Source organism: Leptopilina heterotoma, unplaced genomic scaffold, assembly GCF_015476425.1.
Source record: "Leptopilina heterotoma isolate Lh14 unplaced genomic scaffold, ASM1547642v1 Lhet_455, whole genome shotgun sequence".
NCBI classification, from domain to species: Eukaryota; Metazoa; Arthropoda; class Insecta; order Hymenoptera; family Figitidae; genus Leptopilina; species Leptopilina heterotoma.
This window is the reverse complement of record NW_025111089.1, coordinates 91028-106023: the sequence shown is the minus strand read 5'-3', so window position 1 is coordinate 106023 and position 14996 is coordinate 91028.

The window sequence follows — 14996 nt, the reverse complement described above, 5'->3', positions numbered from 1 at the left end:
CGTTATCGAAGATCCTCTTTTAAAATTTGTAGATATAACTCGTTTGAGTTTTACAAAAAATCATATCCTGGTTATCTTGCTTTACAATAGTTTATGTTGGAGAGTGATTATGTTAATCTTTCTTAAAATCTAGCCTTACAAATTTTGATATATTTTTTTCATTTATAGAACATGTTCAAAATGAAATGCGATTTAACATGCCGTATGCCTAAGTTCTTTGATTAAAGTATTTTTCTACAATGTTTTTACTTTATCGTTGGTAAAAATGGTTATACAGGTCATTGTGTTTTTAGTATAATTATATAATTTTAAAAGAATTTTGTCGAATATGACTTTAAACGCTGACAACGTCTTTCACTAGTATCATATGAATAAACGTAACCATGTCTACCTAAGTTGTATTGTATGTGATTGTCATAATAAAAAAAAAAAATTTTTTTATTTTCGGAAAGAGAAGGAAAAAAAATTGTGACGACAATTCTGTCGTCATGCCCCCCTTTTAATTAGGCTGACGTCCCTTGGCAGCCATTTCTAAATGCTTTTGTTCTTTCTTTTCTTTCCATTTTTTCTAATTCTTTTCGCGTTGTAAAGATTTGTTATAAATAAAAACAGGTAAATTATTGTTGTGAGTTTTACTTTAGTTTCAAGTTTAGTTTACAATAGAAGCAAAAACAAAACTGGTTTTCGATGGTTTACAAGTTATTTTTCTATTTAGCATGATTAATTTTATTATTTATATAAAAAATATTTTTAATATTTTTGTTGATTTGCATATTATTTTTGTATTTATTATGACGCATTTTTAAGTATTTTAAGGTCTAGAGTGGTAAAAAAAAACTGTTTTAATTTTTTTTTAAACATGTCTTTTAACTCTATTACTAAAAAACAGAATTCTAACTGTTTATATTTTAATTGCATTTTTACCAATCTAGGCATTCGCTTATTTCAAGATATGTAATTTTTCTGAATTTCCATTTCACTTTTTTTATAAAATTTGAGTGACAACGTTTATTATTTCAAGTATTTTCTAATTGATCCTTATTTTTAAATGTATATTGTAAATTATAAAACCTATAGCTATTTTTAGTATACAATTTTTATGGTGCTATTAATTTCAAACGAAGAATACATTAAATATTTTTACTTTTAATGATTTGAAAAAACATAATTTCATAGTATCAAAATTTGAATTTATCATAACAAATTGTTCTCGCTAGAAATTTATAATTATAAAATTTTTTTTTAACGAAGATTGATAAATTTACTTATTATTTCAATTTTTCTTAATGCTGTTATTAAATAATTTTGCATAGGTTGCAGAATATCTTTATTACACAATAATAAGATAAAAATTTTATTTTCGCAAAAAAATACTTTCATAGTTTGGAATATTGTAAATTTTCATAGTTTTCTTGAAAAAATTCGATTTAAAATATTTTATTTTGAATTGTAATAACATGTTTTTTATCTTTATATAATTCAATTATTTTAATATGTGGTTAACGAAAATAGATTTTTTTTTAAAAATGTCTTTTTAACTATAAAATTTTTGTGAATGTTTTGTAGTTCTTTTAAAAGACGTGCAAAATTTAAGAAAAAAAAATGTTAAATTATATTAATTTAACTCTGTTTCCTTATTACATTTTTTTTGTGCAGTATCAAATAGAAATTGGTAAACAATATTGAGAAATTATAGAAAAACGGAACATTCTGATTTTTTTAAATTTCATTACTAATAGTAATTCTGGTCAAATAGTTTTGATAAAGCAAAACTTTTCAAATTATTTATTATGCTTATCCGTCTTAAAATTTTATTTAGAGCATTTAAATATAGTGCTTTGTATTGAAAATTTTCATTCTTTAAAATTTTTTTTATAAGTTCATGTTAGAAATAGTGTAAATTGAATAAGTTATTTTTTTAGACGAAGAAAATGTAAAGCATAACATTTTGTTTCAAATTTTCTTTTACAAAAAATGCTGTTTATCATACTTTAACTTTTTTTTAAAAAAAAGAAGAAATAAACTGCACTTTTAATCAAAAATGGCTGTTTAAAATATTTTTAAGAATTTGCCTTTCAATATTTATGTTTCCATTGAATCATGTTTTTTTATGTTTTTTTTTTAAAAAAACATTAAAAATGGCTTTACGTTTTCTAAGATAAATTGTTCTTTTTTTTAATCTTTTCAAAGTGTATTTTTATTCACATTTATAATTTAAGGGTGTTAACTTTGTTAATTTATATTAGTGTTATTGGTGTTACAATAGTTTCATTTGTGCTCGAACTTTAAAGCATTCCATTTAATATTATTTAGTACATCGTGTTTTTTTAAGAATTATAAAAAAAAAGTCGCAGATTCTAAAAGCATTTAAAGCAAATTTTAATCTGAAATTTAATATAATTTGTCAAGAGCATCAATGAAACGAAATTTCTAAGTATTTCGAGAAATACTATTACTTATTTTAAATCATTGCAGTACTTTTTATTTTTGAAACACCGTTCGTTTATGGGAAAGTTAATTTGGTTAATAGTAATAAAATTATGTACAATTGCATTCTTTTAAATAAAAATATTGTAACTTTCTTAATTTCCTTTTTGAAATTTGTTTTTCAAGTAAATATTTTTTTTTTTAGTTTGACATTTTAATGTTTTTATTCATTACTAAAATTTTAGTTTATTATTATAACATATATCCCATTTTATTAAATTTGCTATTTCATCAGAAGCATTTACCAGACTAATATTTTTGTGTTAGTATTCGAGGCATTATTAAATGTATTTAAAAATAACACTTTTTTTTTTACTAAATTAGTAAGCGAGAATACTTTAGTATTTTATGTCTCATTTTTTAATCTGATAATTGTATTCTATATTTCTAATCTTTTACTTAAGTGTTGATTTAGTTATCATTTTACTTTATTTATCATTTTATTTTTTGTTGTTATAAATATTTTGACCTTCTTTATTTTTACTCATTAAGGCATAATTGTTTTTAAAGTACTTTATGTTTATTAATGTAGTTAGTTTGGAATTTTCTTAGTTTTATTTTTGTAAATTATTAGGCAGAAAAATTGTAGTTTGACATTTTAATGCGTCTCTTCATGACGATAAATTTCATTTATTTTAGCAGCGTATCATATTTTTTAAATTTACTAAAAGCATTTATTAAGCTTACATTTTTTTACATGTTAGTAATCTACTGTTTATAAAATATGTATAATAACTTGTTTTCCTTTTTTTTTACTAAATTTAGTTAGCGATATTTGTTTTTAACATTGTATGTTTTTTTTCTTTTGGACTATTGTTCTATTCCATACTTCCTTAATCTTTTATTTGTGTGTTTACTTAGTTATTATTTTACTTTATCGATCTTATATATTTTTTTATTTTTATAAGTATATTAGATATTTTACTCTAAATGAGAACATAAAATAAAGATAATTATAGTGTAATGGAAAGAGAATGATAATCTCAATCAATTAATATTTATATTACATTTAAGTCCTTGAGACTTGTAAAGTTCAAATATAAATTAACTATTTTGCCTGGAAAGATCGTTAAAAATATTTTGTGCTTTCACTGTTATTATTTGTCTCCTGCTTGATTTTACATACGTCTAACCTATTCCTAACCTCTCTGAGTAGACTTTTGTTGCTACTATTTTAGGTATTTTATTTTGTAGTAGTTCATTCCCTTTGAATTTGTAGATAACTTCATTTTTCTCATTTGCCCCGAGTAAAAATGTATCCCAAAAATATTTTTGATGTGTTTCTGATAATCCGTTATGCAATGAGATACAATATTCTACCATTTCTAAAATTTCTTGATTTAGGCTTTTTCTATATGACACGTGATCGTCTAATTCTCTTCTTCTTTCTTCATTTGTAACGCTTAGTTGTTCTTGAGTTCTTGATTTGATTTTACCAGGAGGTTTTCCTTTTCTTAGTTTTTTCATAGGACTGTCCGGATTCATATGTTGTATTAAAGAATATGAATTATCCATAATTATGACATTTTCATTGTTTGCTAGTTTAATATCGAAAAATTCTTCACTTTTCTCAATAATTTTTTCTTCACCTTTTTGACCTGATTTTGTTTCATTCAATTCATGGCTAACTTCAGATGGTTTTGAATTGTTTTCTCGCTGTGAAGTTTCGTGATTATAACAACTATAATTCTTTAAGTCATTATCTTCTTCTAATTTTATTTCATTTTTGCTTTCCTCCAAACTTGGAATTTGTAGGGATTCCTTTCTATTATCTTCCTCTTCTTTGAGCATTTTGTTGTCTAGAATACAAGTTTGGTTTTCTTCTAACAATAAACTAATTTTTCTGTCTAAATCTCCATGTATGTTCATCTTTTTCTTGTTTGGTGGTTTTTTTATTGATGTTGATATCTTCTTTGTCGTCGTCGAAAGTACTTATAATAGGATCCATATACACAGCAATCTGTTCTTCTTCTTCCACAGGTTTTTGTATTTTTTTAATGGTCTTTTTGTTAGTTGATTCTTCGCTTTCGCTTACAACTTGTGGCTCATTCGCTGGGCACGGGTCGCCTGAACTCAGTTTAACCCCAAGCTTTTGCTACTTCTGTTTTTTTTGTGCAAATGTATTCTTTAGGGTTCAAATAATAAGAAAACATTTTTTTTTAAATCATTTAACGAGCTATTCTATTTTGCGAGCCAAAATTTGAAAAATAATTCGTCATACTATTTCGTGCTTATTTAATATGTACTTGGAAAAAAAGTTAGCTATTTTAGCTAATTCTTAACTACCTTACCTAACCTTAATTGCTTTTATATGGATAGTAATTATTTTTAGCTATTACAGTTAATAATTAAGTCTTACAGCTAATTTTTACTGTAATAGCTAATTATTAACTTCTATAACTAATAATTAGTTATCCATGTAAAAGCAAATTTATTTTTCTCTGTGTACGTTGACTTACGTGTATTTGCACCAACATGTACACACTCTGAAATACGTAAAAACAGAATTATATTTGTTTAAACACTTTTATAAATCAATCAGATTATTTATACAAAATTCAAAAAAGCGAAATTTTTAAGATGTTTCCATGACAATATTTTAGCTTGCGCTTTCGTTTGTTTATCGACTTTCACATGCATTGGTAAAATGTAATTTCGTGTCACAAAATGTCAAAAATCGAAAAAACATCTCATGCGAATCACGCATTTTCACATGAAGAGAATCGAAATAAAATTTGTTTTTTATGTTTTAAAAAGAATAAAGTAATGTTCAAAGTGGAAAGCACGTTAAAATCGAATTTAGAAAAAGTGCTGCAGTGTGAAATAGAAATTTTTTTAAGTGATCAAAGGTTACCCAATGTTCTGTGTGGTACTTGCAAAACAAATGTGTACCGCGGAATATCAAGTAGTGGTTCAGGACAAGTAAAACTTAAAACTTTGAAATTACCAGATTTTACAAATTTTCAGAGTAGAGTTTTATCTACAAGATCTCAAACTAAAGATATTTGTCAGTGCTACTTGTGCGAGCTTGCAAGATCAAATGCTACCATGCCACGTTTGAATAAAAAGAAATCGAATGCTATGAAAAATGAAAAACGTTGTTCAAATTGCTTTACGGAAATTAAACGAGGAACTATTCACAAATGTACTAAGACAGCTCAAGTAGAAAATATTTGCAGTTTTGTAGACACAACATTTAGTCAGAAAGCCAAAGAGCAGTTAGCCTCATCTTTAATTAGTCACATAGCTTCTAATAAGGTTGATGAAAAATCTAAAGAGCAGGATTCACTCATCTCACTTACACGGCTGCGCGGAGGTAAACCTTTGCAATTAATTACAAATTCGGTTAATAATAAAAACACTTCAGTTGCTGCTGCTACTAGTTCGATAAGTACAAACGATATCGTGAAAATGAAAACGAAGTTTAACCTTAGTTCCAAGACTACTCTTGGAATAGCAACTGCTTTGAGGGTTGCAAGTAAAAATCGCACAATTATTCAGCCTGGATTGAGAGAAACACTCAAACAAAAAAATCAGGAAGTTAAAGATTTTTTTTCTTCTAAAATTATGGATTTCGTTACAACTAAGGCAAAAGTGAGTACAGTTATTAAATGTCCCATTGTGCATTGCAACGATCTTGAAAGCTTTATTGCATTTATCGAAAATAAGCGTGAGGTTAAGAATGAACATTTGAAATTTGGAATTGACGGTGGAGGGGGTTTTCTGAAAGTCTGTTTATCTGTGCAAGCTATTGAAGAATCCGATGATGGTCGAAGAGAAACAAAACGTCAGAAATATGAAGATGGTGTTTGTGCTAAATCTTTCAAAGATTCTGGCGTCAAGAAATTGTTCATCCTCGCGATTGCCAAATCTGCTCAAGAAAATTATGAAAATGTCGCAGAAATATGGAGAATGCTGCAAATAAATAATTTTCAAGGAACAATAGCGACCGATTTGAAATTGGCTAACATTTTGTTAGGGATTATGTCTCATTCATCGTCTCACCCTTGCACATGGTGTTTCTGTGAAAATAAAAATTTAGAAAGTGAGGGACCGTTCCGAACTATAGGAAACACATTTTCTAATTTTGAAGCTTGGAAAAAAGCGGGATCAGTCATGAAAAATGCGAAAAACTACAAAAATTGTGTCAACATTCCAGTTTTTACTGGCGACGCTGATACAAGAATTTTGAAGATCATTCCCCCTCCAGAACTTCATTTAATGCTTGGAGTTGTAAATAAAATTGTGAGCCACATGCAGGATGAATTTAAAGAAGAAACGAATAAATGGACAAATTTGTGCAATGTGCAACGAGAAGTTACTCATGGAGGCACCGGTTTTAAAGGCAATTCCTGTAAAATATTATTGAACAAAGTGGATACTCTTCGATCGATTTGCTCTTTAGGCTGTTTAAAATACGTAGACACTCTTCAGCACTTCCATAGCGTCGTTAATGAGTGTTTTGGAACAGAATTGAAATCACCTTACGTCGAATCCATTCAAAAATTCAAGGCGAGCTACTTAGCTTTGGGAATATCAGTTACACCAAAGGTTCATGCCGTATTTTACCATATTGAAGAATTCTGTACAAGTTCTAAGAGAGGGCTAGGATTTTACGGAGAACAAGCGATGGAATCAGTTCATTCTGATTTTAAAACAATGTGGGAAAAATATCGGGTATCTGAAAACCATCCTGAGTACCAAACAAGATTATTAAAAGCTGTAATTGAGTATAACAGTCATCATGTATAAATTTGTTACCTTTTCTAGGTAATTATGTATTTTTTAATTGATTATTTCTTTCATCAATAACGTTTTGTTTCTTTTATGTTTAAATAGATCCAAATAAATATTTCTTTTACACTTAAATTCATTTTGCATCAAAGAGCTTTTTGAATTCACCTTAAAAAAGTAATATTTAAAAAATCAACTGTAATGTTCTCAATTTTTGGCTCGCAAAATAGAATAGCTCGTTAAATGATTTTAAAAAAAATGTTTTCTTATTATTTGAACCCTAAAGAATACATTTGCACAAAAAAAACAGAAGTAGCAAAAACTTGGGGTTAAACTGAGTTCAGGCGACCCGTGTGGGGTTGAGACACTAAAATTTAATTGATTTTCAACCCTAAAAGAGTTTTGGTTTGTGAGCGAGTTCTGCATACACATTGAATTATAAATATTAGAATATATTTCGTTAAAGCTTATAGAAGACTGTTCGTAGTTGTCATATTTGTGGTCTCTATGATCATCTCTACTGTAACCATCCTGGTCGTCCTTGTATCTTTTGTATTCGTTTCTAAATCTGTGTTGTGAATTTCTGTATTCGACATTACGCTCATCAAAATTTTGATCATAGTTATAAAGGTTTTCTCTTCCATAATCCTGCGAATGCATGTCCCTGTTTTGTCCATTTTTTCTAAAACTCTTGTCCCTATTCTGATTGTTAAATTTATTGTAGCCTCTATTTTTCTTCTATGTTGTTGACCCCATTTTTGTCGCTGGTTCCTTGGTTGATACGTGTTGTAATGGTCAATGGCATTGTAATTTGTTCTCGAAAAATCGTAGTTAGAGGGAGAGGGGTCGTCGAATAGAACATTTGGAGAAAAATTTTCTTTTAGATGATCTAATAAGTCTATCAAAATTTTAAATTGGATGCCAACAGTGCTAGCTTTTGCGGTACCTTCTAATTTATCCAGTATAATTGTTATATAAGGGCTTCACAAGTAATTGGCATTTGTGATGCTACAAATGTTATTTGATCTATGAATTCTTCAACTGGTATGTTGTATCCATCAAAAAATTTTAATTGTTTTTCGAATAGTGCTAAAGACAATGCAAGATTTAATCTTTGATTGACTATCCGAGAGTTTTCTCCACGGTTTACTTCCGACATTTTTTTTTTAAACGTTAATCCTCTGTTTGCGTATTTCTGCTATTTCAGCATGATTTATTTATTGTTCTTCCAACTGATGAAGGTTTATTTTTAATATGTTACTTTTCATTCTTCTATTTCGTAGACTGATTTCACTAAAGTCATGATCTGCAAAATTTTTTGTGCTATAAAATTTTAAATAAAATGCCTAAGTTTTCTTAATTTTCGAAGTTTAATAAAATACTGAATTTTCCTCCATTTTTCTATGCGTTTTAACTAGGATTTTTATTCAATTTGTAATTTTAGGTTTTTTTTTAATTTCGTTAAAATTTTATTTGTTATTTGTGAAATATGAATTTTATTGAAAAAGAAACAATAAAAAAGTATATATTTATTTAAATTATACAGAAGTAAATAAGTTTTTTTTTAATTGTCTATATAAGCATTTCTTTCGATGTCTACTTCCTACTGACCTACACACCTGAAGTGTAACCTGACACAGTGTCGCGTAACCGAGTTCGTATACCTATCTAATTTAGCACATTGTCTCTCTATATTTGTATTTCCAATTATTCTTTTTATTTACTCATAAAAATAAATTTAATTAATTTCGCAAATAATTCTTGTCATTTCCTGAATTTTATCTTCATTGTTGCTCTTCAAGATGGAGGATTCTTTTCTGGGTTTCTTCGAACTTTGAACCTCGTTTCGCTTCTTGGGTTTTTATTCTTTATGTCAATTCTCGTTTATCAATTTTTTTAGTTTATATTACTTATATTACAACAATAATTTTTTTTTAATTACTCGCGATTCTATTTCTACTATACCCTTATATTTTCGATTCCTTTTTATTTTAAACATAAAAAATTGTATAATTTATTTTTTTTTAGTAAAAGCTTTTATTTAACCGAATAGGGTAATTTCTATTTTAAATTGTTTTTTACGCGATTATATTTTTCGGGTTTTTAATCCCTTCACTTGCCCAAGTGGCTACACACTTCCGGCAAGGTTATGTCAGGGAATTGGGCGCGATTTATTAAAGAAACCAGAGCTTGCCGACGCAAGGGTAGTTACTTTTTCTATGTTCGACGTTAGCGAACAAAAAAAAAATATCTCTTTTACCGCACTTTAAAATTCGTATATATTTTTCTCCTGTGAAGAAACAGATAGATAATTTTTATAAAAATAGACAATCAATGTATATCAATATATATATATGTATAAATTTCCTATAAAATATATCAACCTTTTTGTATTAATGTGTATAGTGCAACCCTGTATGTAAAAATTTAACTTTAAATATGTCTTTAAAAAAAAAATTTTTTTTAATTGTTAATTAATTTTTTTTTACTTTTTCTATCTTCTCTTTGCTTTAAAGAATAAAGAGAAAGAATCCCACCGCTGCCACCAGTTTGTTAAAGTAGGATTTTAGAAATTTATTTAATTTGTAAATATTAATTTTTAAAAACTTCAACTAACGTGTCCTTCGGACAAAGAAATTGTAAAGGTAGTGGATTCCCCCTCTACTTAGTTATTCATTCAACTAAGAGGTTGAGAACCCTACTCCTTGAATTTAGAGAAGATAGGATAGTTTTAGGAATAATTAAATTATAAGCAAAAATAAGATTAAACAAATAAGATATATTTTACCCAAAGAAATCCCTAATACAAGTAACTCTAAATTGGTGTGAGTAAAGAGTAATTTTATACTTGTGTATGAAAGAATAGTATGTGTGTGTGTAGTGATGAGTAAGATTTCTATACTCACTGTCTGGTAATTCAATCCTTTGAAATGTTATTCCAATGACTTATTCTGTTCTTTTAGTATTACAGAATTTAGGTTGTTTATTTGAAAAAAACGAGGAAATACCTGATCTAGGTTCACTAGATTGATATTTCGTCTTCCAATTTAATATTCCTTGGCTCGCGCAAATTTGATGACCCAAACCCCGTAAATAAAGGCTGTCTTTAAAAGTATTTCAAAAATCAATATTCTTTTTAAGATATGCTTAGTTTATTTCTGCTGATGCTAGATTTTTAAATACACTCTTTTAATTCTTTACGTTTATGCTTTTTTTAAATTCACTTTATTTCATTAATACTATTTCAATTCTTTCTTTTAATCTTTAGCTCTTTTACAAATTCTTTATTTTATTTCTTTTTTATTTTATTTTTAATATCTTTTAATTCTTTACTTTTTTAATTATTTTTCACTTGTCAATTTATTGTATTCTTTATTTCGATATATTCTTTTAAAAATCAACCTTTATTTACTCTTTATTTATTTTCTTTTATTCTCAATTAAATTCACTTTCTTTAAACAAACTTTTTATTCAACCGTTAGACTTTCAATACGATTAACACGGCTAAATTGCCGGACTTAGAATTGCCAGGCCTAAACTGCCGGCTACAACTACAGGTAACTACGACCTGGACTAAACTGCCGGCCCAAACTGCCCGGGCTAACTGCCGGCTACAACGGCCTGGCTTAAACTGCCCAGATTTCCCAGTGTCAATCAATTTTATTGAAAGACGATTTAGTGGGGAAATTGTATGTTAAGTTTATTGCACTTGACTGTTGCCAAGCCAATTCTGCAAGCTTGCAGATTTAGGCAGTGGCGTGATCCGAGTTCAGTGACTTGGATGAACCACTCCTTATATTGAGCAATTTAACTTTGATATTTTCTAACTAATTTTCAAAAGGGTCAATAAACTGTTTTTCAAGAAAAAGGAATTCATTAAGAAACACTCTACTATATTATCAGGTTTTTCACCTCAAAATTGCGAAACCTAAAGGAATGTTAAATTCAATTAAATCTTATATTTATATAGAATTAGAATTTCTATGTCATTAAAAATGCCCTGGATTAAAATATTCAAAAGAGGGAATGTCCTTTTGTGAGATTACATAGGGTTATTTTGTGTAAGCGTTTTATGACGTGTTAACAAAATATTGTGTTGTGTGTAATTTGGTTTTTAATGTATTATAAATAATCATTTATAATATAAAAGTTACGGAGTTCGGCCGTAACACAATTGCATCGTTACTTGAAATGAAATCATTTTCATTTATTCCAATTGCATCGTTAAGTGAAATATAATCATTTTTATTTATTTTAATTGCATCGCTACTTGAAATTCCGATAAAAATTGGTTTATGGTCGGAATAAATGCTCTCATATACACCTGCATTAAAATTGATCACATTACTAGATATAAAAATAACGTCAATTTGTGTATTAAAATATGTTATTGAAACATGTTCAGAAATTCCTTTTTTAAAGCCAATACCATTTAAGAATTGTTCTAAATATTGGTTTTTATTAAAACAATCGAAATTAAAGTCTCCAATAAAATTTTTTTTATAATTTTGCTTCATTTTATTTAAAGCATTATTTAAAATACTTTTGAACATTAAGTTTGAAGTACTTGGCGATTTATAACCGCTAATAATATAAAATTCATCAACTTTTAAACAAAATATATCAACGTGTTCTTGATGTCCAGAATTTGATATTTTATTTTTTTTAAAACTATTTATAATTTCGAATTTTAGGTTTTGTTTAACAAAACATAATAAACCTCTTGGTAAATTACTGCTTTCATGATCAGATCTAAAAGCTACTACAAATCCTGGAATACTGATACAATCATTTTTATTTAACCTTGTTTCCGAAAAAATTAAAACATCAGCCTGGATAAACCATTTATCACATAAAATGTATTTTAAATTTTTCTTTAGTGATAGAACATTATTATAAATAATTTTTATTTTTCCTCCAAGAATTTTATCAAAAAATGACAGTTCTAATTTTTTGTCTTTTTTCAATCTTTCCAATTCATTCTTTAAAGATTCGTTTATTTTGAATCTGTCTATACAATTTAAATCGCCAAGAATGTACAGACCTGATAAGGATCGAACTCTACTAAAAGCTACATAAAGCAATTGTCTTGACAATTTGTAACTTTTTCTAAAGTCTACATAAACCTTATCATATGTCTGACCCTGACTTTTATGAATGGTGATTGCTTCTGAAGGCACAATAGGAAACTGTTCACGAAGAATTTAATACCCCTCAGTAAATTTTATAACAGTTTTGTTTTTTATAAGAGGTACCCAATTCATATTAAGATTATATTTGTTGCTGTAATTTTTAAAAGAACAGCGAATTTTTTTACCAACTCTATCATCATTAAAATTCAACCAAACAATTCTCGAATTTTTTGCATCTAAATATTCAGTAACAGACATTAAGATTCCACAAGCACCGTTTACTAATCCATCTTCAACGTCTATATTAGAAGTGATCATATACTTTATACCAATTTTAAGTAATAAAGAATATTGTAATCCGCCACACTCAGATTTACTCTTATTTTTTAATGAATTAAAAAATTTTTTTTATCAAAATTTACTTTACCGATAATATAATCATTAGCTTTGGACGTGAAAGATGTACCATTTGATTCCTTAATTTTTTTTGTATTGTATAAATCTACTAATTTATTTTCGAAATACAATCTTATTACGTCATTAGGTACCTCATTTTCTTTATTTACAACTCTTGATAGAAAGAGTTGTTTGTCTTTTTGAGTTAATTTTCCAGTTGCTAAATTATTTAATGCTTGAGTAAATAATTTATCATCTTTTTGTCTCATTATTTCCGTCAATTCAAAAAAATTAAATTCATCCTACAAAATATTATTCGAAAATATACTCAGTATTGAACTGTTTGGTGTCATATAAATTGGTTTATCCAGAACTGGAGGTAATTGATGCAAGTCTCCAACTACAAGGACTGACATACCCCCAAAATTTTGATCAACAAGAAGAGTACTTCCAACCATTGAAATTTCATCAATTATCAATAGTTTTACGTCAATCATTTTTTCGCGTATACTATTTGCTATACCAGAAGATAAATTAGTTATATTTTGTTTGTTACCCTTAGAAATGGGTAAAGCAAATGCAGTATGTAATGTTATTCCATTAATAAGAAAAGGAGCTTTTCCTGATAATGCACATAACATTACTTTTGCAGTTTCTTTATTCATTCCTGGCATTTGATTTAAATAATTTGTTACCATTTGATAAATACAATTTATAACTTTACTTTTTCCAACTCCAGCAGACCCACTCAAGAAGATTTTAAATGGAGCTTTGTTTGTTTTTATGCAATTTATAACGTGCATTGTTATTAAACGTTGTTTATCATTTAATTCATAAAATAAATCTAATAATTTCTCCTTATCTACTAGAGCTGGACAAGTAATTCTAATTTTATTTATTTTTGAATAATCACTTTCTTTAGTTTGACCCAAAATATCCACATTATTATTCATTTCATTTCCCCCATTAATATTTTTAAATTCATTTTCATCATCATCATCGTTATCAATTTCAACCTGTTGAATTGCTTTTTCGATAACTTCATCTTTTAAGACATTAAATTTTAATTTGTTTTTTTCAATTGTAGAAAAATTATCATTAAATTTTTCTTCAACATTAATATTTTCAACCTCATCATGTTCATTTCTCCAAGGTAAAAATAATAATATTTGTTCACGATAATGATTATAATTATCTTGAATTAATTTGTAGTTACGGTACCTGATTAATTTTAATTTATTTCTTTGTTTGATAGTAAACTTATTTCCTTTTTTGTCACCATTATCATCATAATCATTATCAATATTAATAACATTATCACCATTATCACTGACATTAGATTCATAATTTTTTTTCTGACCATCACCATTCATTTTTTTTTATTTGTTTTTGCAATATTTTTTTGTTTAACACTATAATTCGATTCTTCACCACCAACATCATCATGAACATCATCACTAACACCAACATCAACATAATCATGATTCTCACTTGCATTACAATCATAACTTTTTACGTTATTATTCTTACCATTTTTTTCACTTTTTTTTATATCACCACAATTTATTTTTTTATCGTCACTACCATCATTATTGAACTCATAGCCATTATCACAATCAATAACAACATCATTATCATTACTAACATAATTTTCACCACCAAATTTATCATCACCATCATTATCACTGTCATTAAAATCACAATTTTTTTTCTCTTTATCATAATTTGGACAATGTTTTGTATTTATCGAATAATTTTTTTGTTTAACACTACAATTCGATACTTCACCACCAACATCATCATGAACATCATCACTAACACCGACATCAACATAATCATGATTCTCACTTGCATTACAATCATAATTTTTTACATTATTATTGTTATTATTCTTTTCACTTTTTTGTTTATCACCACAATTTCTTTTTTATCTTCACTAGTATCATTATCATACTCATAGCCATTATCACAATCAATAACAACATAATTATCATTAATAACGTCATTTTCACCAACAAATTTCTCATCATCATTATCACTGTCATTAAAATCACAATATTGTTTTTCTTCATCATTATGATAATGTTTTGTATCTGTCGAATAACCAGCAGCAAATTCAGCTAAACAAATTGATTGTAAATTTACAGGTCTTTTCGAGTATTTGTCAAATATATTTGAGTAAAACACATTAGTAGAATTTTCATTTAATTTTTTCAAATCAGATTTTGATTTTAACATTCGAACTCG